This window comes from Nelumbo lutea, chromosome 2 (assembly GCF_056320005.1).
Source record: "Nelumbo lutea isolate HS-2025 chromosome 2, American lotus-T2T, whole genome shotgun sequence".
Lineage (NCBI taxonomy): Eukaryota > Viridiplantae > Streptophyta > Magnoliopsida > Proteales > Nelumbonaceae > Nelumbo > Nelumbo lutea.
In genome coordinates this window covers 83,117,546-83,144,721 of record NC_142685.1, presented here as the reverse complement: position 1 = coordinate 83,144,721, position 27,176 = coordinate 83,117,546, and the positions used below count along the sequence as shown (strand labels likewise).

General features: G+C 39.4%; 1 non-coding gene across 1 annotated transcript; it reads right to left on the bottom strand.

Moving 5' to 3' along the window:
- Positions 1–7,519: 7,519 nt before the first annotated feature.
- LOC148871651 (small nucleolar RNA R71) lies at positions 7,520–7,626 on the bottom strand. Its single transcript, XR_016108590.1, has one exon. It is a non-coding gene; the product is annotated as a small nucleolar RNA R71 (small nucleolar RNA).
- Between the last annotated feature and the right edge of the window lie 19,550 nt (positions 7,627–27,176).

The window sequence follows — 27,176 nt, the reverse complement described above, 5'->3', positions numbered from 1 at the left end:
AAGTGCATGTGATAGGGAAATTCCTATGATGAAACTCTCTAAAGGCCTTCCATCATTAGTATGAAGGTTGGCTGTGTTGGTGGGTGGAATTGCACCATAAAATTGGGCTACCCATTTGATAATGCAATCGGATGGGTTGCTTCATACGATGATAGGGGTGTCATAGACAGATGTGGGAGGGGCCTATCCTAAAATGGAAGACTCTCTCACGTTACTTGGCGTTCACAAACATGATGGGTGAGCACTTAATAGACAGAAAGGTTTAACCTAAAATGGCTATGAACCTTGTTTGATAGAGGCCAAAGGGAAAGCTCATAAGATAAGTGGATGAGATCCTTCATAGAAGGTGGTGGGGTTTTGCAGCTGAAATAGTTGGCTCCATGCACCCCATGTGGTTTCCCACATTTCCAGAGACACAACTGTCTTCATTACTGAGACTGGAGGGAATGTCAGAGATGCCCAAAATGGAAAAGGAATATAGATTAAAAGCCCTTTCTATGTGATGACATGAATCAATTAGGTTGTGAACTTACAAATCTGCCTTGCCTTTACTAGAAATGACAAAGAGAAACTTCACCAAATTGTTGGATGATAACAAACTCAAGGGCCTAATTATGCTTCTGATTCCGAAACCTTACACTGGTTCTGACGTCCGAGAAATTGGAAAAAATTGCTAAGAACCCTGCTCCGGATCGTCCGAGTGACAAGGCTTTTGAGGCCCAAAGAAGAGAGTATCAAGAATGGGAACAGAAAAAATCTTTTGCTCGGTGTTATATTATAGCCTCTTTGGACAATCCGATACAACGACGATTCGATAAGATCAAAGTGTCCAAGGATATATTGGATAGTCTCAAGACTATGTATGAAGAGCATAACCGTTTTACTTGACAAAAGGTCTTAAAATTGTTTATGACCGCACAATTGACCGAGAACCAATAGGTTCATGACCATTGTCTAAAGATGATGGCTTATATCAATGAACTGGAAGCTCTCGAGTCAGGGCTAAATCATGACACCAAAATTGAATAAGCTAAGCATTAACCTTCAGGAACTCAGTAATATTTGCAGAGGGCTGAAGAACTGATTAAGAAGGATAAGCCGATAGCCATTCTTGTTGAAGGTGGAAAATTGGGCAAGAAAAAGCAGAAGGCTAAAAGGAAGGCTCAGAAGAAGGGTAGCAAAACTAAAAAGCAGAAGAAAGATAAGGCATCGGATGCCTGTCACTTCTGCAAACAGACCGGGCCATTGAAAGAGGAATTGTCCTCAATATCTGGAGACTAAGTAAGGTAATTTTGAATCTTTTTCATAGAGACCAATTTGTTGGTCACTTCTGCTTCTTGGTGTTTTGACTCCAGGGCTTCAATTCATGCATGTAACTCACTACGGGGTTTCAAGATAAGCAGAAGATTGAGTGATGGAGAAGTGACGCTCTACTTGGGTACTTTTGCAACAGTTGCAGCTATAACCATAGGAATTGTAGAACTAGTTTTCAGAGAAAGAATAATTGTACTTAAAGATTGTCTTTTCGTACCTAATTAAAGAAGAAATTTGATTTCTGTCTCAAAATTATGCACGAATGGTTATTCTATCTTATTCAGTAATGCAATTACTATTAAACGAAGTAACAAATTCCTCACATACGATGAACTTAAGAACAATCTCTATGTTCTCCATCATTCTCTAGAAACAAACATTACTGAAACTACGTCAGAAATAATCTCCAAGAAGAGGACTCGTGATATAGTTAATCCCACGTACTTGTGGCATTACCGACTTGGCAACATTAATATAGATCGTATCATAAGGTTGGTAAAGGATGGTCCTTTGGATTTTCTAACTATAAAAGATCTTCCAACCTGCGAACCTTGCCTTCAGGGTAAAATGACAAAGCGACCATTTATTAGTAAGACTGAAAGATCTACAGGCACACTTGACCTTATACATACTGACGTATATGGTCCCTTGAATTTTAGGACACGTAACCGACATGTTTATTTTATAATCTTTATTGATGATTACTCATGGTATGATTACGTGTACCTAATGAGACATAAGTTTGAATCTTTTGAAAAGTTCAAAGAATTCAGACAAGAAGTCGAGAAACAATTAGGGAGAGAAATTATGACCCTTCGATTAGATCGAGGCAACGAGTATCTCTTTGATGAATTCGGGGACTACTTAAAAGAAAATGTGATTGTATCACAACTATCTCCTCCTCCTACACCATAATAAAATGGTGTGCCAAAGAGGAGAAATCGGACTCTATTAGATATGGTCCGATCACTTCTCGTCTACTCAGAGTTACCTACATCCTTTTAGGGTTTCGTATTAGAGACTATGATTTATGTGTTGAACCAGTTCTAACAAAATCCATTCCTAAGACTTCATATGAGCTATGAACTGGTAAGAAACCAAGTATAAGACACTTGAAGATTTGGGGTTGTACAACACATGTTAAAAGAACTAGTGCTGACAAATTGGAATCCAAGACTAGTCGTTGCCTATTTGTAGTTACCCCAAAGGTTCTGTAGATTACTTATTCTATGATCCAAAAGAGCAAAAGTTGTTTTGCAGTCGAAATGCCCACTTCCTAGAAGAAGATTACATCCTGGATAATCATCATTAGGAAGTTGTTCTTGATGAGGAGAGCCTAGGGGTAGTGGGAGATTTCCCACTGGCTCCATAAAATAACCAACCTAGGTGATCTACATGGGTTTCCAAGCCTCCAGTTCATTACGACTATGACCAAGAAAGTTACTTGGTGGAAGCCACGATCAGTGAAGAGGATCTCGTGACTTATTTGGAAGCTATGTTGAACATAGATTCCTTGAAGTGGGTAGATGCCATGAGAGCTAAGATGAACTCAATGGAGACCAATGGAGTTTGGACTCTGGTAGATTCACTCCCTGGGGTAAAACTAATTGGTTGCAAATGGATCTATAAGAGGAAGAGGGCCCCAATGGTAATGTTGAGACCTACAAGGCTCGTCTTGTGGTGAAAGGTTACACTCGGAAAGAATGGAATCGATTATGAGGAAACCTTTTTGCCCGTGGCCATTGATGAACCTACAATTTATCTATAACTTTTGAGGACTTTAGCATGGATTTTTATGCCGGTTTTATTAAATTTTTCCTTAATTTAGCTTAATGCTAAGAATAAATTTTAGGGGTAATTAATCCAAGAAAAGGAAGGAAAAAGGCAAGAAACGAAGGTTCAAAAAGACAAAATTCAGCCTAGCCCGGTTGTGGAAGCAAGAGAGAGCACTTCGGCCCAAGAAGAGCAAGTGGATTCTTTGAGAAAACCCAAGAAAAGAAAGCCTAGCTAAGAGTAGAATTTGCCCCAGCAAAGAAGGCCCATTCTCAGCCCAAAAAAGCAGCTCAAAGTATAGCTATCATGTGCTAAGAAAGAGCCTAAGTGCAACCCAAATAGCAACTCTTAGGAGGCTTTCAAGAGAGCTCTAGAAAGTTCAAGAAAGGGGTGTAATACACCCCATTCTAGAGGCTTCAAGAAGGGGCAAGAGCCCCCTTGAAAAACTATATAAGAAGGCCTCTAGGAGGGGGGAGAGGTGCTTAATTGCTTGAGAGGAAGGCTCTCCCACTCTTCGAGGTTCAGCCACCTTGAGAAGAGAGAAGAGAAGAAGGCTAAGCGTGAGGAAGAAGAAGAAGAAGGGTTGAAGGAAGTTCAAGTCAAGCAAGCAAGAAGAAGAAGGTGAGTTCGAAATTGGGGGTTTGTCATTCAAAGATCTTTTGTAGTAACTCAATTGTAGTTTCATTCTCCTTTAATTTGAATTCAGTTTCTTTGTTATATTTTCTTTCTTCTTTCTCATTCTTCCATTCTTTCTTGATGTATTTCAGCTTGTAAAATTTCAGTTCAGCAATCAAATTCTTTTTGATTCATTCGAATGGTTATGAATTGTACTTGAAGTTTCTTGAATAGGGGTTAAATTGTAGATTAATTCGGCCAATTAACCATCAAAAATCAGATATGAATTCTCAGATATGAGATTGCAAGATCTGAATTGCTTGAAAGAGAATTCAGATCTACAAATTTCAGATTGGTCGAATTGATCAAAAGCTTGGAATTCCTAGAGTGCTTGAGAGAGACTTTAGGAATTCAGATCTACTATTCAATAACTGAATTGAGTGCAAAGTTAGAGATAACTTGCACAATTCATTTGGTGATCAATTCAGATTTGAATTGATGCATTAGAAGTGTTTGAAGAAATGCATGCATGGGGATTAGATTCTTGCTAGAGATAGAAGAACTGTCACTCATGCATAGGATGAACATACGCTTGAGAGAGGCTGTTCATGACCTTGGGGTTTCACCAAACCAAGGCTCAATCATGATTTATTCGAATGATCCAAATTGATAGATTGCTGAATTCTGAGATTGCCATTTACTGCTTACTCTTCTAACCTGATTTGAAGGCAATTGGGCCAATGATTTAGACAGATTTTAATTTATGATTTTTAGATTTCATTAAAGCTTTGATTTATTTGTTAATCAGATAAGAAGTACTCAATTTAGTATCGATACTTGTTACCTAAATCCTCGTGGGAACGATACTCTATTCACTACTTTACTACTTGAACGGCTAGTGCACTTGCTAGTGTCACAATGGCCACATCAAGTTTTTGGCACCGTTGCCGAGGATTTAGGGAAGCAATATTAGGAAACATTGGGCATTCTTAATCTGGTCTCAGTCATCATTGCATTCATAAATGGTTTTAATTGCTTCATTTTACATTTTAGCTTTGAATGCAACAGCTGTACTGATTTAATTATGTTTTTTCTTTCTTCAGTAGATTACTTCCTTTCCTTGTTTTGGTTTCATTTTAATAAAGGTAGATTTGATTTCCTTTCAATCTTGGTGTTGTTACCTTCAAAAAGAAAAAAAAAGAAGAAAAATTCATAACAACATAAGTGTTGTAGATTTGAGTTGCATTCGACACTCAGATTAGCAGAACTCAGACCTGCAACACTCTGCCGAAAAGACTTAGTTAGTTTGTGTTTCAGCCTTTTATTTGTTTTCATTGCAAAAAGAAAAAAATATAAAGTGAAAAGGAGAAAAAAAAGAGATCATATGAACAACAAGAGGGGCAATTGAGAATTCAGATCAACACTCGGATCTGAATTCTGCTACAGCAGACCTGCAACAATTCAGATCTGAATTCCTTTGAACTCAGACCTGAACTGATGCAAGTTTGAGGTGAATTGGGTGCCATCACTACCCCAATCCACCCTATGATACATCCAACCTACCTCAAGGGTGAATGAATAGCAAAGAATGAGAGAAATTCAAATCTGAAATGCAGTTGATATGATGTGAGGACTGAACTGATAAAAAGCATACTAATGAATTCTGGGTGGACTGAATTCTTGGCTTTACCCATTTGTACCCAATCTAAATTTGCTGAGGATGTGTTTTTGGATTGAATAATTGTGATGCCTCAAATATTCAATAAAAAGCAGTAGTGCATTCCACTAGCATTCAGATCTGTAGCAGGGCTGCTATAGTACAGCAGTTAGCATGAAACTCCATTACTGATCTAGTTAGGTCTCTTTCCCATTGATGATCTACTTCATATTTGATTGCTGATTTAGTGTAGTTGGTAGATGTAGTTCTTCAGATTTGCACACACTCACATCAAATTTTTAGCTCTACATACATTGCTGATTTTTAGTTCTACATCTTAGAATTCAGATTTGAATTCAGTAGCTTTCATTACTGATGAAGCTGGTCTTCTTTCCTAATGCTGAATTACTTCATCTTTGGTTCCTATTTTAGTTTAGGTAATTTAGTTGATTGCTGGTTTTGTTTATCAAAAAAAAAAAATTTCATTGCTGATTTCTTTAACTGTTAGCTGATTTCAGTTCTGTATAAATCTGCATATAGTATTCTTCATTACTGATATTACTATATTTTTTTTCTATTGCTGATTTGTTTGGTTTTGATTACTGTTTTAGTGCTGCTAGTTTAGCTAGTTTTTGGGTCTATATAGCTCATAAAAACAGGGGAGTTCAGATCTGTACACAATAGATTTCAGTACTGAAATCAAAAATCAGATCTGAGCACACCGAAAGAAAAAAAAAGAGATTTTGTTCAGTAGTATAGTTGCATTACTGCTTTGTGTTCTATTTCATCTCAAAAGAAAAGAAAAAAATCAGATCCCAGCAGCCACACCATGGTGAATACAGGTCTGATTTCATATCTTTTTACTACTAATTGATTTCGGTTTTGTGCAGATCTGTATACAACATGTTTTCATTGCTGATATCAGTGGGTTATCTTGCTGAATTGCTCAGTTTTACTATGGCTACTCTAGTCGGTGTTTGGTGATGCATAGCTCATCAAAACAATGGGCTCAGATATGATATTTAGTAGCTTTCCAATATGGAAATCGGACATGAGCACAACCGTACTGTTATCAGTAGCTACTGTTATATTTATTACTGTTCTCAGTGGCTTCTGAGATTTCAGAGCTGATATCAATTTTGTGTAGAACTGATGTCTGAATTGCTATCTCACAATCCTTTATACATTGATTTCAGTTCTGTGTATTGACCTTCAGTAGCATAGAATAGCCTTTTAATATGAAGTTCAGACCTGAACACAATCACTGCTGATCCACATTTGGCTGTCCACAGTAGCTACTAAGATTTCAGATATGATTTCAGAACTGTATATTACTGTTCTCAGTAGCTACTGAGATTTCAGCTCTCAGAAGTTCAGATCTGTGTAATTAAATCTCGTCATTGATTTCAGCAATATAAAGAAAAGGAATTTGTAAACTGTTGTTCTACTCTGAGATTACTAAATTCAGACCTATTTGTAAATTGCTATTGAATTTTGTATATTGAATAAGATGTTGATCTGCTTTTAGTTGGCTGCATTTATTTATTTTAGGATGTAGGTTTGTATATTTCAATAATTCACTATACATTTTCAGTTGCAATAAGGTTAGTTATTTTGTGAATATTGGCTTGTTTATTGCCTTGACTTTCACAGTTTCTGACAAGCAGAGTCGAGCTGGAGGAAATCCTCTATGACCCAGAGATTGAAAGAACTCTCTGTGTCTAACTAAGAGCAGCCAGACAAGTCCAGCAAGAAGTTCAAGAAGCTCAAGAAGCTCAAGAAATGGCTGAACAAAGGACTATGATGGACTATGCCAAGCCCATTCTCATTGGAGCTGCCTCTAGCATTATCAGGCCCAATATTGTTGCTAACAACTTTGAGATCAAACCTGCCATCATACAAATGATTCAAAACACGGTGCAAATCTATGGATTGGCCCACAAAGATCCCAATGCACACATTTCTAACTTTTTAGAAATTTGTGATACCTTCAAACACAATGGGGTAAGTGATGATGCCATTAGGCTGAGGTTATTCCCATTTTCTTTGAAAGATACAACCAAATCATGGCTGAATTCATTACTGGTAGGATCAATAGCGACGTAGGATGAAATGGCTAGCCATTTTCTCTCTAAATATTTTCCCCCTTCTAAAACTGCTAAAATGAGGAATGACATCACTACTTTTTTCTAGCAAGAGGGGGAATCTTTATACGAGTCATGGGAATGATACAAGGAGCTATTGAGGAGAGTTCCTCATCATGGCCTTCCCATATGGCTGCAAGTGCAAACTTTCTATAATGGTCTTACCGACTCAAATAAGACCATATTAGATGCTGCATCCGGAGGGTCCGTAAATAATAAAACTCCTGAGGTTGCCCATGCACTTATTGAGGAAATGGCAGCCAACAACTATCAATGGCATTCTGAAAGAACTCAAACTAGGAAGCAGCAAGGCTTGCATAATGTTGATACTTATATGGAACTATCTGCACAAAAAGGAGCACTCAGTAAGAAAATAGATGAAATGCAGATACCTGTCATGCATGTGCAACCTCTTAATTGTGAATTGTGTAGGGGAGGCCACATCAGTACTGACTGCCAAGTTGGCAATCAGTTCAGGCCATCTATTGAAAAAGTCGACTATGTCAGCAATTCGTCAAGACAATAGGGTTACCAGAGTCACCATACTTTTCATCCAGGATGGAGGGGGCATTCAAACCAGTCCTGGCCAAATCAGCTTACTTCCAAGCCATTCAACCAGACTTATCATCAGCTTGAACCAAAGTCCAATTTGGAGGAACTGATGACAAAATTTATAGCAGGTGCAGAACTAGGAAGCCTCAATCAAAAACCTAGAAAACCAAGTGGGGCCATTGGCACAATTAATCTCTTCCAGATTGTCGGAAACTCTTCCAAGCAACACTGAAGTGAATCCACGAGAGCAGGTGCAAGCTATTACCTTAAGGAGTGGAAAAGAGTTGCCCGAGGTAGAAAAGAAGAATTGGGCTGAACCCAAGGCAGAAATAAGCTTTGGGACCGGACAACAGAAGAAGGAACAACCAGAAGCACAACAAGGGATGCACCAGCAGCCACAAGTTCCATTCCCTAACAGGCTGAAGCAACAGAAATTGGAGAAGGAATTTGGTAAGTTTTTCTTGAAATATTTAAAAGTTTGCATATTAATATTCCTTTTGCTGATGCTTTAGCCCAAATGCCACACTATGCAAGGTTTTTGAAGGAATTACTGGCAAACAAAAGGAAACTGGGAGATGTGGCTATAGTTGCTTTAAATGAGGAATGTTCTGGTATCCTTCTGAACAAGCTGCCTAAAAAACTCAAAGATCCAGGGAGTTTCACTATTCCTTGTACCATTGGCAGTTTAAAAATTGAAAAAAGCTTTATGTGACCTGGGAGCTAGCATCAATTTAATGCCATATTCTATCTTCAAGAAATTGGGGTTGAATGAACCCCAACCCACTAGAGTGGCATTACAATTAGCTAATAGATCCATTAGACATCCTAGGGGGATCATAGAAGATGTGTTAGTTAAAGTTGACAAATTCATTTTTCCAGTTGATTTCATTGTGTTAGACATGCAAAAAGATGTGGAGGTCCTGCTTATCCTAGGGAGACCTTTCCTGGCTACCGGGAAAGCAATGATTGATGTCCAACAAGAACAACTCAGCCTTAGGATACAAGATGAGGAGATAATTTTTAAAATGTCTGATGCTATGAAACATGCACCTTCTAGTGATGATTCTTGTTTTATGATTGATGCCATTGAATTCACAATTGATGAATGCTTTCAGGTAAGTAGAATAATTGATCCTCTTGAACTCTGCCTCCAGCAGGGAGACCTTGAAAAAGGAGAAAATGAAAAAATAAACCTCATGATAGCATTCCTGAATGATAAGCCTCAATTCAAGGGAAAGGGGTTTCTTAAATTAGAGAACTTAGGCAAATTGCCTGAACCATCAGGTAAGCCATCACCCCAAGAACACCCAACCCTTGAACTGAAGCAATTATCATCTCATTTAGAGTATGCTTTCCTTGAGGAACCATCAGATCTCCCCGTGATCATTTCCGCAGCACTGAATCCCATACAAAGAGAAAAATTATTAAGAATGTAGCGAGAACACAAAAATGCTATAGCTTGGAAGGTAGAAGATATCAAAGGCATTAATCCATCAATCTACACATAGAATTTTGATGGAAGAGGACAGCAAGTCTTCCGTTCAGCCCCAAAGGCGCCTGAACCCCAACATGAAAGAAGTGGTAAAGGCTGAAATAATTAAGTTGTTAGATGTTGAGATAATTTATCCTATTTCTGATAGTTCTTGGGTAAGCCCTATGCAAGTTGTGCCCAAGAAATGGGGTATGACTGTTGTTTCGAATGAGAAAAATGAACTCATCCCTACTTGAATCGTCACTAGATGGCGTGTGTGTATTGACTATAGAAAATTAAATGAAGCCACCCAGAAGGACCATTTCCTTCTCCCATTTATGGACCAAATGTTGGAGAGGCTAGCTGGGCATGAGTATTATTGTTTCTTGGATGGCTATTCAGGGTATAACCAGATACCAATTGCACCAAAAGATCAAGAAAATGTTAGACAATTTTGTATGCCCTTAGCTTCAATCAAGATGATGTACTTTATGAGTTTATTGTAAATGAATAAAAGTGCATATTTGATTCATTTTCCCTTGGTATGTTTCTGTGTAATACCCTTAAACTGGGCACTTAATGAGATTCGTGTTAGTTTAGAATGTTCACAGCCAGTGGGTCAGTCTGGGGAGACCTATCCTGACAAGGTTGACACTGTGGTGCCACCAAGTCGGTTGGGGTGGCCTATCTCAGCTGCTAGGGTGAGACCTTAGGCACATACAATGTAGGATTAATTGAATCTATTAACTGGACCAGATTTCTAGTATTGCCCTGGACCTTGGAGTTTGATGGGAAAAACTAGAAAGTTACACTCGACCCATAGACTCGATTATGATACTGCACCAGGTGTTGGATTGGGTTGTCTTTGATATACCAATCAGTGAGATCCTTAGCGGGGGTGAACACCTCCATTGGGAGATATTGTTTCTCTGTATCATGTACATCATCCCTCTTACTCCTTTTGGTTCTGATTTGGTTTGGTTAATGTTCTAGATTGATCATTGAAAAATATGTTTTTCTAAAATAGGAAATTCGATTCCCTGAAAAATGGGAGAAATTTTTGAAATTCGCCCAGTCCATTCCGTAACTTTTGGGCGTCTATGTGATGGATATCCCATCCCCTCAATGGTATCAGAGCCAGGTTCAAATCTTGAACCAACTTTTTTCAGATCTGAACCTGTGCAAATGGGCAGAAGGCGTTCTACTCGATTTGTGTAGATATGGGTTTTGGGAAACTTGTTCCCAAAATTAATGGGCAAATAATCTGAAATTAATTTTATATAAATCTGATTATTATTTAGAAATGTTCTTTATGATTTTCATACAAGAGGAGATCGATTTCTTGGTTTGTACAGGGAACCTGCATGATTTGCAGTTTCTTGATTTATTTATTACATTTGGTCTGTAAATATATTTATTTATTTATTTTTATATTCAATGTATTAGGCATTCGATCTGATGTAATTATAATAGAAATTAAGTTTTCTATTTCTATTTATTTTTTGATCAAAGATGGCAGTGCATGGAAGGAGATTTCGCAGATGGGACATTCGCTACCTGCGATTTGTAGTTTGTGAAACTGCAATCTGTGATCTAACCTCTGTTTTGCAGGATGGATTGTGTGAACAACCCAATTTAACTAATTCTTGATTTTGTTTTATCAATTCTTTAATTTTAGATTATTTTCTTGAATTAAAGATTTAATTAAAGATCAAACCCTAGACCCATTCGAACCATGAATGGTTCAAACTATTTGGACCAAATCTCGGGTTTAATCAAGGCTAAAAGTCAGCCCTAATTTTCCCACTAATGGGCCTGAAGGTTGATATTTAATTAAATGGTTAATTCGGCCAAACCTGTAAAGACTCAGTTTTAAATAGTTAAAACTGCCAAACGCCCACTTCAAAGGATAAAGCTATATGGGCCGAACTGGGTAACCCTAATTCAGCCCATATACCTTGATAATATTAATGGTTAATATTATAGATTTAAAATGAGCTTCCAATGGGCCTTACAGATGATTAATTGATTAGATCAATTTATCCTTGCATGAGATGTATGGATGTGTGATGTGCTACGTACATGGGCCATAAGTGCTTGGCCCATGCTCAATCGACAGTTGCTCTTGCGCACACCATGGCTGAATGCACATCATTGCCATGGTGTCCCTTTTGGTCATTGGATGACCTCCCTCAGTGATGGGCCCCACACCTCATCAAGAGGTTACATGCGAAACCCTAGCCGATTAAGGCTCACCAAAATCTGACTTTATGAAAGTTAGTGGGAGCCACTTTGATTTGACCTAAATCAAACTAGGGCGTAATAAGTGTTCCCTCCAGCTAATATGAGTGCATGTGATAGGGATTTTTATATGATGAACTCTCTAAACGCCTTCCATCATTAGCATGAGGATGGGTCCTTCAATAATGAGGAAACACACCAGAAAATGGGCTATCCATTTGCTATTAGGCTTATCTAAGTGTTTCATAAGATGATAGGGGCGTCATAGATCGATGTGGGAGGGGCTTCACCAGAAAATGGGAACTCTCTCATGGTACCTTGGTGTTCACTAATATGATGGGTAAGCACTCATTGGATAGAAAGGTTTACCTGAAAATGGCTTTGAACCTTGTCTGACAGAGGCCAAAGGGAAAACTCATATGATGATGGATATGATCCTTCATAGAAAGGTGGTGGGCTTATGGAGCTTAAACAATTGGCTCCATGCACCCTATGTGATTTCCCACATTTTCAGAGACAACCCATAATCTCCGTCACTGAGAAAAGGATGAAATTCTCAGAGATGAATAAATGGAAATGGATCATAGATTAAAATCCATATCTATGTAATGAACATGAATCAAATTAGGTTGTGGACTGATGTTTGCTCTTTTATTAGAAAATGGCAAACAGATCATTTGCAAAGCTTCTTGACGACAACAAGTTTAAGGGCCCAAACTATGCTGACTGGTACAGGAACCTTATGCTGGTCCTAGCTTCTAAAAAGCTAGACAAAGTGGCAAAGAATCCTACCCCGAAGTGTCCGGGCGACCGGGCTTCTGAGGCCCGAAGGAGAGACTATCAGGAATGGGAGGAGAAAAACTACCTTGCCCGGTGTTACATCATTGCCTCCTTGGACAACCCAATATAGAGGCAGTTCGATCAGATCGAACTAGCCAATGACATATTGGACAGTCTCAGGATGATGTATGAAGAGCAGAATCGTTCTACTCGACAAAAGGTTTTGAAATAGTTCATGACCGCTCAAATGACCAAGGGCCAACAAGTTCACGACCATTGTCTTCGGATGATGGGATATATCAACCAATTGGAGGCTCTTGAATCCAGGCTGGACCTTGCGACCCAGATAGATGCTATCCTTAATTCTTTGCCTCCTTCCTTTAATCCATTCATTATGAACTATAATATGAACTAGCTGAATGTCAGCTTGCAAGAGCTCAACAATATGTTGCAAAGAGCTGAAGAACTAATTAGAAAGGATGAGCCAGTAGTTATGCTTGTTGAAGCTAGCAAGACAGGCAAGAGAAAGAGGAAGGCAAAGAAGCCTCAGAAGAAAGCCACTAAGGGTAAAAGCAGAAGAAAGACAAAGCATCGGATGCCTGTCACTTCTGCAAGAAGACTGGCCACTGGAAAAGGAACTGTCCTGCCTACCTGGAATCCAAGAAAGGTAATTTCAAAACTTGTTTTATAGAAACCAATCTGTTGGTAGCTTCTGCGTCCTGGTGTATTGACTCCGGGGCTTCAACTCATGCGTGTAATTCACTGCAGGGGTTCAAGGTAAGTAGAAGGTTGAGTGAAGGAGAAGTCACACTCTACTTGGGGACTACTGCAACTATTGTAGCCGCGACCATAGGAACCGTGGAGTTACTTTTTAGAGAAGGAACTATTGTACTGAGAGATTGTCTTTATGTACAAAATTTAAGGAGAAATTTGATTTCTGTCTCAAAACTGTGTGCAGATGGTTATTCTGTCTTCTTTAGTAGTGCGATTACTATTAAAATAAATAACAGATTCATTGCATATGGGGAACTGGAGAATGGTCTCTATGTTCTACATCCTTCTCTAGAAACTAACATAATCGAAACTACGTCGATTGAAATCCCCAAGAAGAGAGCCCGTGATACAGTTAATCCCACGTGTCTGTGGCATTACCGACTTGGCCACTTCGGTGTTGACCGAATTACAAGGTTGGTAAAGGATGGTCCTTTGGATTTTCTAACTATAGAAGATCTTGCCACCTGTGAGCCTTGCCTACAAGGCAAGATGATGAAACGACCATTTAACGGTAAGCCTGAAAGATGTACATGCACACTTGACCTAATACATACTGATGTATGTGGTCCCCTGAGTGTTAGGAGACAAAATCAACATGTGTGTTTCATCACCTTCACAGATGATTTTTCACTATATGGTTACGTGTACCTAATGAGACACAAGTTTGAATCCTTTGAAAAATTCAAAGAACTTAGACAAGAGGTCGAGAAATAGTTAGGGAGAGAAATTAAAGCCCTTTGATCAAATCGAGGTGGCGAGTATCTCTCTTACGAATTCAGAGACTACTTAAAGGACAATGGGATAGTATCACAATTAGTTCCTCCTGCTACACCACAACTTAACGGTGTTTCAGAGAGGAGGAATAAGACCTTATTGGATATGGTCCAATCGCTTCTCATGCACTTAGAGTTACCCACATCCTTTTGGGGTTACACATTAGAGACTGCGATTTACGTACTGAATCGGGTTCCAACTTAATCAGTTCCGATACTCCATATGAACTTTGGACCGGAAAGAGACCAAGTGTCAGACATTTGAAAATTTGGGGTTGTCCAGCACACGTTAAAAGAATGAGTGCAGACAAGTTGGAATCCAAGACCAGCCATTGCCTACTTGTAGGTTTACCCAAAAGGCTTTGTAGGTTACCTATTCTATGACCCAAGTGAGCAGAAAGTGTTCTATAGTCGAAATGCACAATTTTTGGAAACCGATTACATCCTGGACACCCATCATCAAGAAGTTGTTCTTGATGACGAGAGCTCAGGAGCAGTGGGAGATGTCCCACAAGTTCCAGGTAGTGACCAACATGGAAGATTCACTCGGGTATCCAGGCCACCAGTTCATTATGGTTATGACCAGGATAGTTACTTGGTGGAAACCTTGACTAGTGAGGAGGAGCCCGTGACTTATGCAGAAGCTATATTGGACATAGATTCCCAGAAGTGGGTGGAGGCCATGAGAGCAGAGATGGACTCAATGGAGACCAATGGAGTCTGCACTCTAGTAGATCCACCCTCTGGGGTAAAATCAATCGGTTGCAAATGGATTTACAAGAGGAAGAAGGGCCCCGATGGTAGGGTTGAGACCTTCAAAGCTCGTTGGTGGCAAAAGGGTACACTCGAAAAGAGAGCATCGATTATGATGAAACCTTTTCGCCTATGTCCATGCTTAAATCCATTAGGATCCTGCTAGCTATAGCAACATACCATGATTATGAGATTTGGTAGATGGATGTCAAAACTGCATTCCTGAATGGAGATCTTACTGAAGATATCTATATGCAGCAGTCGCAAGGCTTTATTGCTGCAGGTCAGGAAAACATGGTATGTAAACTTAATAGATCCATTTATGGACTTAAGCAAGCTTCTAGAAGTTGGAACATCCGTTTTGAGTCTACTGTCAAATCGTTTGACTTCGAGCAGAATCCGGATGAACCCTGTGTCTACAGGAAGTATAGTGGAGATAAGGTTACCTTCTTGGTTCTGTATGTAGATGACATTCTACTCATTGGGAATGATGTAGGAATATTAACTATGGTGAAAATATGGCTTTCACATCAATTCTCCATGAAAGATCTTGGAGAAGCCTCCTATATACTGGGTCTTTGACACTATAGAGATAAATCAAAGTGGATAATAGGATTATCCCAATCTGCTTACATTGACAAAATAGTCAAAAGATATAGCATGGAGAACTCCAAGAAAGGAAATGTTCCTTTCAAGCACGGAGTCACTCTCTCCAAGAAAATGTCTCCCAAGACTTCTGAGGAGATTGATGGCATGAAAGACGTTCCCTATGCCTCTGCCGTAGAAGCATCAGGTATGCCATGCTGTGCACTCATCCTGACATTACTTAGGTAGTGAGTGTAGTAAGCAGATTTCAGGCCAACCTAGGGCAGGAGCACTAGACTGCTGTGAAAAACATACTTAAGTACCTTCGTAGGACAAAAGAGTTTTGTCTAGTATTTGATGGTAGCTCACTACAAATCCAAGGGTATACAGATGTTGATTTCCAGTCGGATCCAGATGATAGAAAGTCTACATCTGGATATGTTTTCACGATAGGATCGTATGTTGTTTGCTGGAAAAGCAGCAAGCAGGGGTCCACTGCAGACTCCATGACCGAGGCAGAGTACATTACTGCAAGTGAGGCTGCCAAAGAAGCCGTGTGGATGAAAAAGTTCATTCACGAGTTGGGAGTAATTTCGTCTAGCACATCACTCATCCCATTGTTGTGTGACAACAATGGAGCCATTGCTCAGGCTAAGGAGCCATGAGCCCACTCGAAGTCGAAGCACATCGAGAGGAAGTACCACGTACTGCGAGAGATTGTTGGTAGAGGGGAAGTCCTGATTCCAAAGGTAGCGTCAGTGGAAAATGTAGCAGTCTCATTAACGAAGCCACTATAACAGAAAGTGTTTAAGAAATACATGGAAAACATGGGACTCTGGCTTGTACCTGATTGGACCTAAGTGCAAGTGGGAGCTGTTAGACAGTTCTGTTTGCCCTTAGCTTCAATCAAGATGATGTACTTTATGAGTTTATTGTAAATGAATAAAAGTGCATATTTGATTCATGTTCCCTTGGTATGTTTCTGTGTAGTACCCTTAAACTGGACACTTAATGAGATTCGTGTTAGTTTAGAATGTTCACAAACAGTGGGTCGGTCTGGGGAGACCTATCCTGACAAGGCTGACACTGTGGTGCCACCAAGTCAGTTGGGGTGGCCTGTCTCAGCTGCCAGGTTGAGACCCTAAGCACATATAGTGTAGGATTAATTGAATCTATGAATTGGACCAGATTTCTCATATTGCCCTGGACCTTGGAGATTGATGGGCAAAACTAGAAAGTTACACTCGACCCCTAGACTCGATTATGATACTACACCAGGTGTCAGATTGGGTTGTCTTTGATATACCAATTAGTGAGAACCTTAGCGGGGGTCAAAACCTGGGTATGTTGGGACAGTCTGAGAATTCATCTGAGTGGGTGTTCATAGTGACAGGATCAGCCCCTTTGTCGGACAAGGGTAATGATTGGGGATGCACTCTCACTGATGGAAACCAAGACTGCCGGTAGCCGATTTCAATCGTTGGGATTTGTTTTGCAAAATATATTTTATATGAGATATAAAAGTATATATATTATGGTTTTGAAATGATTTGCAAAAAGGTTTTAATTCTTAGGATCCATGTAAGCAGAGAGTGTAACACTGTTCCTTGCAGCCGAGGGAGAGGTCCTCTCTTGTCGGGCAGTGAATGATCATTATGGGCTAAGAGGTTAAGTGTAAGTCCATTGAGGATAATACCTGATGGGCTAATCTTCCATCTACCCATAGTCCCTGGGTGTTACAAGGTGGTTTGGCCCAGGGACCACTTAGGGTAATTGTTGGGCCCATAGAGCCCATAAGATGGGTTTTAGTGGGTGCACTGTCCATAATAGTGTATTCAGCCAGGCCTCATAACAAAGGTTGGGTTGAACCCATGTGGCTGATGTGTAGATCAATGTTTGGGTCTCACGCCATACAAGGAAGCCCAACTAGGTAGTAGTTTGGAAGGCTAAGTGAGTACATAAACTTAAATGGGCCTTAAGCCCATTTCGAATTGGGATGGTTTGATTAATCAATTAAAAGGGGTGAATTCTGAGATGGATTAGCTGATAGGATTGGGCCCAGACCCTATCCACTTAGAGAGTCCTAGATCTAAATAAGATTTAGATCTGGAAGCCTCCTAATTAGATTTGGAGATGGCTGATCTGATCTGCAAATAAGATGAGGGTTATCCCTTATCACTTAACGGGACTTCTAATCCAAATTATATTTGGATCAGTAATTCCTAATAGGATTAGGAGCTGATCACTTTAAGTCTATAAAAGGAGGAGGGGCGGCAGCCTTTTGACATGTAACCAACATACTCTTATCTTCAGAGCTGAATTCACAAGAAGAGAGAATTCTGCACCCTGCGAATACTCTCTTGTCGCCTCCTTCCTACAGCCACCACCTCCAGTAGTTCGATCTCCTACTCTCTACAAGAGTAATCAAGATTTGATCTTGATACCAATCTTTTGGGGAAAAGATTGATTGGAGCTGTATTCACAAGCCATCCTGTTGATTCTTGCGAAGGGTCAAGTTCTTTTGGAAGAACATTGTTGATTCTGCTCCATCTTACACTGCGCTATTTTCAGTGGGAGCAGATTTTGGATCCTTCCTTGGGTGTGAACACCTCCATTGGGAGATACTATTTCTCTGTATTAGGTGCATCCTCCCTCTTACTCCTTTTGGTTCAGATCTGGTTTGGTTAATGGTTCTAGATTGATCATTGAAAAATATGTTTTTCTAAAATAGGGAATTTGATTCCCTGAAAAATGGAAGAAATTTTTGAAATTCGCCCAGTCCATTCCGCAACTTTTGGGCGTCCATGTGGTGGATATCCCATCCCTTCAAGAAAGACCACTTTTACTTGCTCATATGGAACTTTGCATACTGAAGGATGCCTTTTGGGTTATGCAATGCCCCAACAACCTTTCAGCGATGCATGATGTCTATATTTTCTGATATGGTTGAAAATTTTATTGAAATCTTTATGGATGATTTTTCAGTTTTTGGCTCTTCGTTTGATGCATGTTTGAATAATCTGTTATAGGCGCTTACTAGATGCGAAGAAACACATATTGTGTTGAATTGGGAGAAATGTCATTTTATGGTGCAAGAAGGCATAATGCTTGGATACAAGATCTCTCAAAGAGGTATAGAAGTCGACAAGGCCAAGGTGGAGGCAATTGAAAAATTGCCACCCCCAACATTTGTTCATTCTTTGAAAAGTTTCTTAGGACATGTTGGATTCTATAGGAGGTTTATTAAGGATTTCTCAAAAATTGCCAAGCCATTATCTACCTTGCTTCAGAAAGAAGTGACATTTGAATTTTCAACTGAGTGCCTTCATGCTTTCAACATCTTGAAAGACAAATTGATCCATGCACCTATTATGGTAGCACCTGATTGGACCCTCCCATTTGAACTAATGTGTGATGTGAGTGATTCTGCTATAAGAGCTGTTTTAGGACAAAGAATGAACAACCATTTTCAGCCAATTTACTATGCTAACAGAACTTTGACTGGACCCCAACTCAATTACACCACCACAGAAAAGGAGCTGCTAGCAGTAATAATTGCACTTGACAAGTTTCGTTCATATATGATATTATTCAAGGTTGTTGTCTACATAGATCACTTGGCATTAAGGCACTTGCTTACCAAGCAAAACTCAAAACCAAGATTGATCAGGTGGATCCTTTTATTGCAAGAGTTTGATATTGAGATTAGAGACATGAAGGGTACTGCAAACCTGGTTGCTGACCATCTCTCCCGGTTGGACAAGGTAAGCTCAAAAGAGGAGATAACTAGCAACGTTCGAGAAGAATTTGCGGATGAATAGTTGTACTCAATACAGGAATACTCATATCCTTGGTATGCCGATTTTGCTAATTATCTGTGGGAGGAACCTTTTTGTATAAATTGTGTGCAGTCAGATCATAAGGAGATGTGTCCTCGAGGAGGAGAGGGAGTCGGTACTCCAATTTTTCCATGATAAAGAAGCATGAGGTTATTTTGGAGCTAGTCGCACTACAGCCAAGGTTTTGCAATCAGGTTTTTATTGGCCCACACTTTTCAAAGATGTCCATAGGTATGTGTCCACATGTGACAAATGCCAAAGATCGGGAAACATTTCCCGACAGAATGAAATGCCCCTTTCCAATATTTTGATCTGTGAAATCTTTGATGTTTGGGGTATAGATTTCATGGGACCTTTCCCAAATTCTTTTGGGAATAAGTACATCCTCGTTGCAGTTAATTATGTATCCAAATGGGTAGAAGCCATGGCTTTACCTACAAATGACTCAAGAAGGGTGGTACACTTCCTAAAGAAGCTATTCTCCCGATTTGGCACTCCGGGAGCTATAATTAGTGATAGGGGAACTCACTTCTACAATAGCCAATTTGAGAGGTTAATGCAAAAATATGGAATTACACATAAATTAGCTACCCCTTATCACCCTCAAACTAGTGGCCAAGTGGAGTTGGCTAATAGGGAACTCAAAAGAGACCGTAGCATCTGCCAGAAAAGATTGGTCCATCAAATTAGATGATACATTATGTGCATATAGAACTGCATTTAAGACACCCATTGGCATGTCCCCCTACAGATTGGTATTTGGTAAAGCATGCCATTTACCAGTTGAATTAGAACACAAGGCCTATTGGGCTCTTAAATTCTTAAATTTTGACATTCAGGCCATAGGGTCTTAAAGGCGATTGCAATTGAATGAATTGGATGAATTCAGACTTGCCGCTTATGAGAATGCCAAAGTTTATAAAGAAAGAATAAAAAACAGGCATGATAAGAACTTGTTGAGATGGGACTTTTATGTAGACCGACATGTATTGTTATATAATTCCCATCTCCGCTTGTTTCCATGTAAGCTGAGGTCCAGGTGGTCTGGACCCTTTACCATTTCACAGGTTTTTCCCTATGGAGCTATAGAACTCACCTACCCGGTTCATGGCACATTTAAAGTAAATGGTCAGTGCCTGAAACCATATTTAATGGGCGATATTGTATCCCCTCCATCCACTGTTTATCTTGATAACCAATAATCCTCTATGCTTGCTCATGAACAGGTTAAGGCATCTTTTTGTCATTTATCTTTTTAAAATATTAATTAGTAAAATAAATATATTTTTCTCAAAATTCCAATTCTTTAAGGACTTTATTCATCCTTTTCTTTTCTTCAGTTTTCTCTAGCAAGTGTGATTCCCTAACATTATGAAAATTGAGGACAATGTTCGTCTTAAGTGTGGGGGAGTGAGTCTGAGGCTAGGGTATGGGGGCTGAAATCATGCACTTCATTCACCCCAACACACATATGCAAGCAATGACATAACCAAAAAGACTAGAACCCCTCAAGTTCATTACTATTTATTTGATGATTTTTAAGAAGGAGCTCAATGAGTTGAGGGAGACTGATGTACTTGTTAAGTTTTTATTCTTCTGAATAACCTAGTTTGATATATGCATGAGAAAAGGGGATCTGAATATTTCTTTCAGTATGACTAGCCCTAACTACCTTCATGTGTATGAAAGCGCTTGATTTCATTGTTAATGGTCAAGGAAGCTAGTGCACATCTGAATTATTGATACATGAGATTCAACCCAAATTGACTCCACTATTTTGAGCTGAATGGTAAAACTAGCAGCTCAAAGCACGAGTCTTGTTATCTACCTCAAGCATTTGACCAGTGTGAGATAGAGCATAAAATGCACTTACACTGAAAAAAAAAGTGTGTGAGATGGAGCATAAAATGCACTCACAGAGAAAAAAAGGTAAGGGTGAGATGGAGCATAAAATGGACTCACCCCTAGAAATAAGTAATGATGGTGACAGTTGAGGTCCAAGTGGGCATACTAAGTTGAACTCTCATTAAGATAAAGTTACAGATGTGAAACTTAGTGTAATTTGATTATTAACTTTAACAATTAAGGAGCTGAATTATATATTGATTGGGAGTGAAGACTGAACTTTGATGAAATTCATATTCTCCTTTCCCTGAATCTTATACATATTAAATGGAATTTTACAAGAATGGGAGTTGAACACTTACAAAAGTTCCCCGACCACTCAATGAAATTCTATCTTAACTCATCAGGTTAATGGTGAGAACAAAAGGGGGGGGGGGAATGTTCAGCTTATGGCTGATGTCTCTGCTTGAGGACAAGCAAAAGCTTAAGTGTGGGGGTATTTGATGAACCTATAATTTATCTATAATTTTTGAGGACTTTACCATGTATTTTTATGCTGGTTTTATTATTTTTTGCCTTAATTTAGCTTAATGCTAAGAATAAGTTTCAGGGGTAATTAATCCAAGAAAAGAAAGGAAAAAGGCAAGAAAAGAAGGTTCAAAAAGATTAAATTCAGCCCATCCCCATTGTGGAAGCAAGAGAGAGCACTTCGGCCCAAGAAGAGAAAGCCTAGCTAAGAGTAGAATTCGGCCCAGCAAAGAAGGCCCATTCTCAGCCCAAAAAAGCAACTCAAAGTATAGCTATCATGTGCTAAGAGAGAGCCTAAGTGCAGCCCAAATAGCAGCCCTTAGGAGGCTTTCAAGAGAGCTCTAGAAAGTTCAAGAAAGGGGTGTAATATACCCCATTCTAGAGGCTTCAAGAAGGGCAAGAGCCCCCTTGAAAAACTATATAAGGAGGCCTCTAGGAGGGGGGAGAGGTGTTCAATTGCTTGAGAGGAAGGCTCTCCCACTCTTAGAGGTTCAACCGCCTTGAGAGAAGTGAAGAGAAGAAGGATAGGCGCAAGGAAGAAGATGAAGAAGGGCTGAAAGAAGTTCAAGTCAAGCAAACAAGAAGAAGAAGGTAAGTTCGAAATTGGGGGTTTTTCATTCAAAGATCTTTTGTAATAACTCAATTGTAGTTTCATTATCCTTTAATTTGAATTCAGTTTCTTTGTTATATTTTCTTTCTTCTTTCTCCTTCTTCCATTCTTTCTTGATGTATTTCAGCTTGTAAAATTTCAGTTCAACAATCAAATTCTTTTTGATTCATTCAAATGGTTATGAATTGTACTTGAAGTTTCTTGAATAGGGGTTAAATTGTAGATTAATTCGGCCAATTAACCTTCAAAACTCAGATATTTGATTGCAAGATCTGAATTGCTTGAAAGAGAATTCAGATCTACAAATTTCAGATTGGCCGAATGGATCCAAAGCTTGGAATTCTTAGAGTGCTTGAGGGAGACTCTATGAATTCAGATCTACTATTCAAGAACTGAATTGAGTGCAAAGTTAGAGATAACTTGCACAATTCAGTTGGTGATCAATTCAGATTTGAATTGATGCATTAGAAGTGTTTGAAGAAATGCATGCATGGGGATTAGATTCTTGCTAGAGATAGAAGAACCGTCACTCATGCATTGGATGAACATGCGATTGAGAGAGGCTGTTCATGATCTTGGGGTTTCACCAAACCAAGGCTCAATCATGATTTATTCGAATGATCCGAATTGATAGATTGCTGAATTCTGAGATTGTCATTTACTACTTACTCTTCTAACCTAATTTGAAGGCAACTGGGCCAATGATTTAGATAGATTTTAGTTTAGGATTTTTAGCTTTCATTAAAGTTTTGATTTATTTGTTAATCAGATAAGAAGTACTCAATTTAGTATCGATACTTGTTACCTAAATCCTCGTGGGAACGATACTCTATTCACTACTTTACTACCTGAATGGCTAGTGCACTTGCTAGTGCCACAATGATCCACATCGGCCATGCTTAAATCCATTTGGATCTTGCTAGCTATAGCAACATACCATGATTATGAGATTTGGAAAATGGATGTCAAAACTACAGGTCTGGAAAACATGGTATGTAAACTTAACCGATCCATATATGGACTTAAGCAAACTTCTTGGAGTTGGAACATTTGGTTTGACTTTACCGTTAAACAGTTTGACTTTGAGCAAAATTCAGATGAGCCCTGTATTTACAGGAAGACCAATGGGGATAAGGTTACATTCTTGGTTCTGTATGTAGATGGCATTCTACTCATTGGGAATGATGTAGGAATGTTAACTACGGCGAAAGTGTGGCTTTCACAACAATTCTCCATGAAAGATCTTGGAGAAGCCTCCTACATATTGGGTCTTCGACTCTATAGAAATGGATCGAAGAGGATAATAGGATTATCCCAGTCTACTTACATTGATAATATAGTCAAGAGATACAGTATGGGGAACTCCAATAAAGGAAATGTTCCTTTCATGCATGGAGTCACTCTCCCCAAGGGTCTGTCTCCCAAGACTCCCGAAGAGATTGAGGACATGAAAGAGATTCCCTGTGCCTCAGCCATAGGGAACGTCATGTATGCCATGCTGTGCACTCGTCCTGACATTTCTCAGGCAGTGAGTGTGGTAAGTAGATACCAATCTAACCTAGGGCAAGAGCATTGGACCGTTGTGAAAAACATACTATAATACTTTTGAAGGATAAAAAAGTTTTGTTTGGTATTCGATGGTAGTTCACTATAGCTCCAGGGGTATACTGATGCCGATTTCTAGTCTGATCTGGATGATACAAAGTCTACATTTGGTTATATCTTAACGATAGGATCATGTGTTGTTAGTTGGAAAAGTAGCAATCAAGGGTCCACCACAAATTCCACAGTCGAGGCCGAATACATTGTCGCAAGTGAAACTGCCAAGGAAGCCATTTGGATTAGGAAGTTCATTAAGTAATTTGGAGTATTTCAATCAAGCACATCACCCATTCCATTGTTGTGTGACAACACTGGATCCATTGCTCAGGCCAAGGAGCCACGAGTCCACTCGAAGTCGAAGCACATCGAGAGGAAGTACCACGTACTGTGGGAGATAGTTGGAAGAGGGGACATCTTGATTCAGAAGGTAGCATCAGCAGAAAATGTAGAAGACCCATTAAATAAACCACTGACATAGAAAGTGTTTGAGAAATACGTGGAAAGTATGGAATTCCGGCTTGTACCCGATTTGACCTAAGTGCAAGTGGGAGCTATTAGACAGTTATGCCCTTAGCTCCAATCATATTTATGTATCTTTTGACATTTATTGTAAATGAATAAAGTACATAATTGATTCATGCCATTGTGTAATACCCTTAAACTGGACACTTATGAGACTTGTGTTAGTTTAGAATCTTCACAGCCATTGGATAGATCTGGGGAGATTTATCCTACTAAGGCTGACACTGATGTACCACCAAGTTGGTTGGGGTGGCTTGTCTCAACTGCCAGGGTGAGACCTGAGGTACATGTAGTGTGTGTTTTCTTAAAACCCTGAATCAAACCAAAATTCCAGTATTGCCTTGGACCTTGGAGATAGATGGACAAAACTGGAATGTTACACCTGACCCCTATATTTGAGTTGCCAATCAGTGAGATCTTTAGAGGGGGTCAAAACCTGGGTATGTTGGGACAGTCCAAGAATTCATCTGAGTGGGTGATCATAGTGACAGGATCAGCCCCTTTGTCGGATCAAGTGAATGGTCAGGGATGCACTCTCTCTGATGGAAACCTAAACTGCCGACAGTTGATTTGAACCATTAAAATTTGTTTTTTCAATATATATATATATATATATATTATGGTTTCAAATGTTTGCAAAAGGTCTTAATTCCCGGGATCGATGTGAGTAGAGAGTACAACACTGTTCATTGCAGCCAAGGGAGAGGTCCTCTCTTTTTGGGCAGTGTTTGATCATTATGGGCTGAGAGGTTAAGTGTTAGACCATTAAAGGTAATAGCTGATTGGATAATCTTGCATTTGCTAACAGTCCTTGGGTTTTTTTAAGGTGGCTGGACCCATGGACCATTTAGTGTAAATGTTGGGCCAATTAAGAGTCCATAGTGGTGGACTCAGGGGTTAACTGTCTCCTACAATGAATTCAGCCAAGGCCTTGTAACAAAGGTTGGGCTGAATCTATGTGGCTGATGTGTAGATCAATGTTTGGGTCCCACACCATACAATGAGAGCCAAGTGGGCAGCAGGTTAAGAGGTTAATGAGCACATAAACTTAATGGGCCTAAAGCCCAATTTCGAACTAGGTTAATTAGATTAATTAAATAGGGGCGTATCTGGGTTTGGACTGCAGATAAGATAAGGATAAGGATAAGAGGATAAGTCTTATCCACTTAAAGTGTCCAGATCCAAATAAAGATTTGGATTTGGAAACTCCTAATTTGATTAGGATTAAGCTGATCTTGAACTGGAGATAAGATAAGGGATTATCCTTATCACTTAAAGAGTCCAGATCCAAATAAAGATTTGGATCAGGAAACACCTAATCAGATTAGGAGGTTGTCTCTTTAAGGCTATAAATAAGAGAGTAGGGCGGACATGAAAAATACACTAGATACAAGACAACAATCTGCAAAGTTCTTCCCTATTCTTGTCGCCCCTACCTAGTTCGATCTCTACTTGTGGGAGTGATCGAGAACTATTCTTGATATTGATTCTTGGTAGAAGAAGCAATTTGAAGTCGGCTCACCAGCCCTCTACTCCATTCTTGCTAAATAATTCGGTTCTTGTGGAAGAGTCGTTCTGCTGATCCTGCTTCAACACACACTGTGTCATCTTTAGTGGAAGCAGGTTTTGGTTATCTCCTTGGGTGTTAACACCTTCATCTTCAACAGAAAAAGACTAGAATAAGTTTAAATGCATGGAGGTATGATGAACCATATTCAAGAGCTCACAAAACTAATTTCAGGAGAAAGGAAAGAACAAAAAAAAGACCAATAACATTATTAGCATTGGGTAATGTTTATTAGAGAATGACACAAAATACTATAAATAATCTCATCGACAACTTTCAAGAAAAAAAAAATAAAACACTGATGATTTAATCTATGCAAATAGCCAATTCGAGTTGCCTCTAACACTGCTAACTTCAAACACAAATCGAAGTTCGGATTGGGTTAGGGATGAAGGTCTACAGGAGTGAGTTAGATGGGATTTACTCCATTGGTCTCCTCCCTAACCTCAAATCCTTCCTTAAAAAAAAAAAACGAGAGAAAGTTTGATCTTAATTTACCTGAATGCCTTGGCTAACTATTTGATAGTGTGAATAGGAACTCCAAGTAAGTTCGACGTATTCGGTAGGGCAAGATCAAATCAAAGAGGTCGAACAAATCTTGCTAAGCATGAGAAGGATGGGGGTGAATTCTACAACTTGCTTGACTCAAACTCCTGGAACGGGGGGGTCTCGATCTGCTACCAAGTGTCGAGAGTGGAAAGTTTCGCTATTGTTGTTCGGTGATGAAGAGAGGAGGGCGATGAATAGTTCAGAGCTTCAAAATCTTGGGATTTGGCGGATGTGTTAGATCGACAAGAAAGGGTCAATAATGGTGGAAAAAAATAAAAAAAAAAATGAGAGAGAGAGAGATAGAGAATGACAGGAGAAGAGAAGGAAGGAAAGAAGTGATTCCGTCAAGCTTTGTTCTCATTGCAAGGTTGAAGACGACGAAACAAAGCTCAGGTCCAGTTCTTTGGGGAAGAAGGAAGAAGATGACAGAGAGGAGAGAGTGAGAAAGAAGAAGGGGAAGAAATTAGAATGGACAAGAGAGAGGAGACGAAAAGAGCTTGACTTTCTTGTTGTTGCTGCTCTGTATCATTGTCGAGGAGAAGATGATGAACAGTAAAAGCTTGGCGGGTGTTCAATCCGGGAAGAAGAAGAACAAGAAAGGAGAGGGAGAAGAGAGGTCGGAGTAGTAGAGAACTGTTGGGAGAGGTGCCACCGTTGCTACCACTCTTCTTCGTTTGAACGG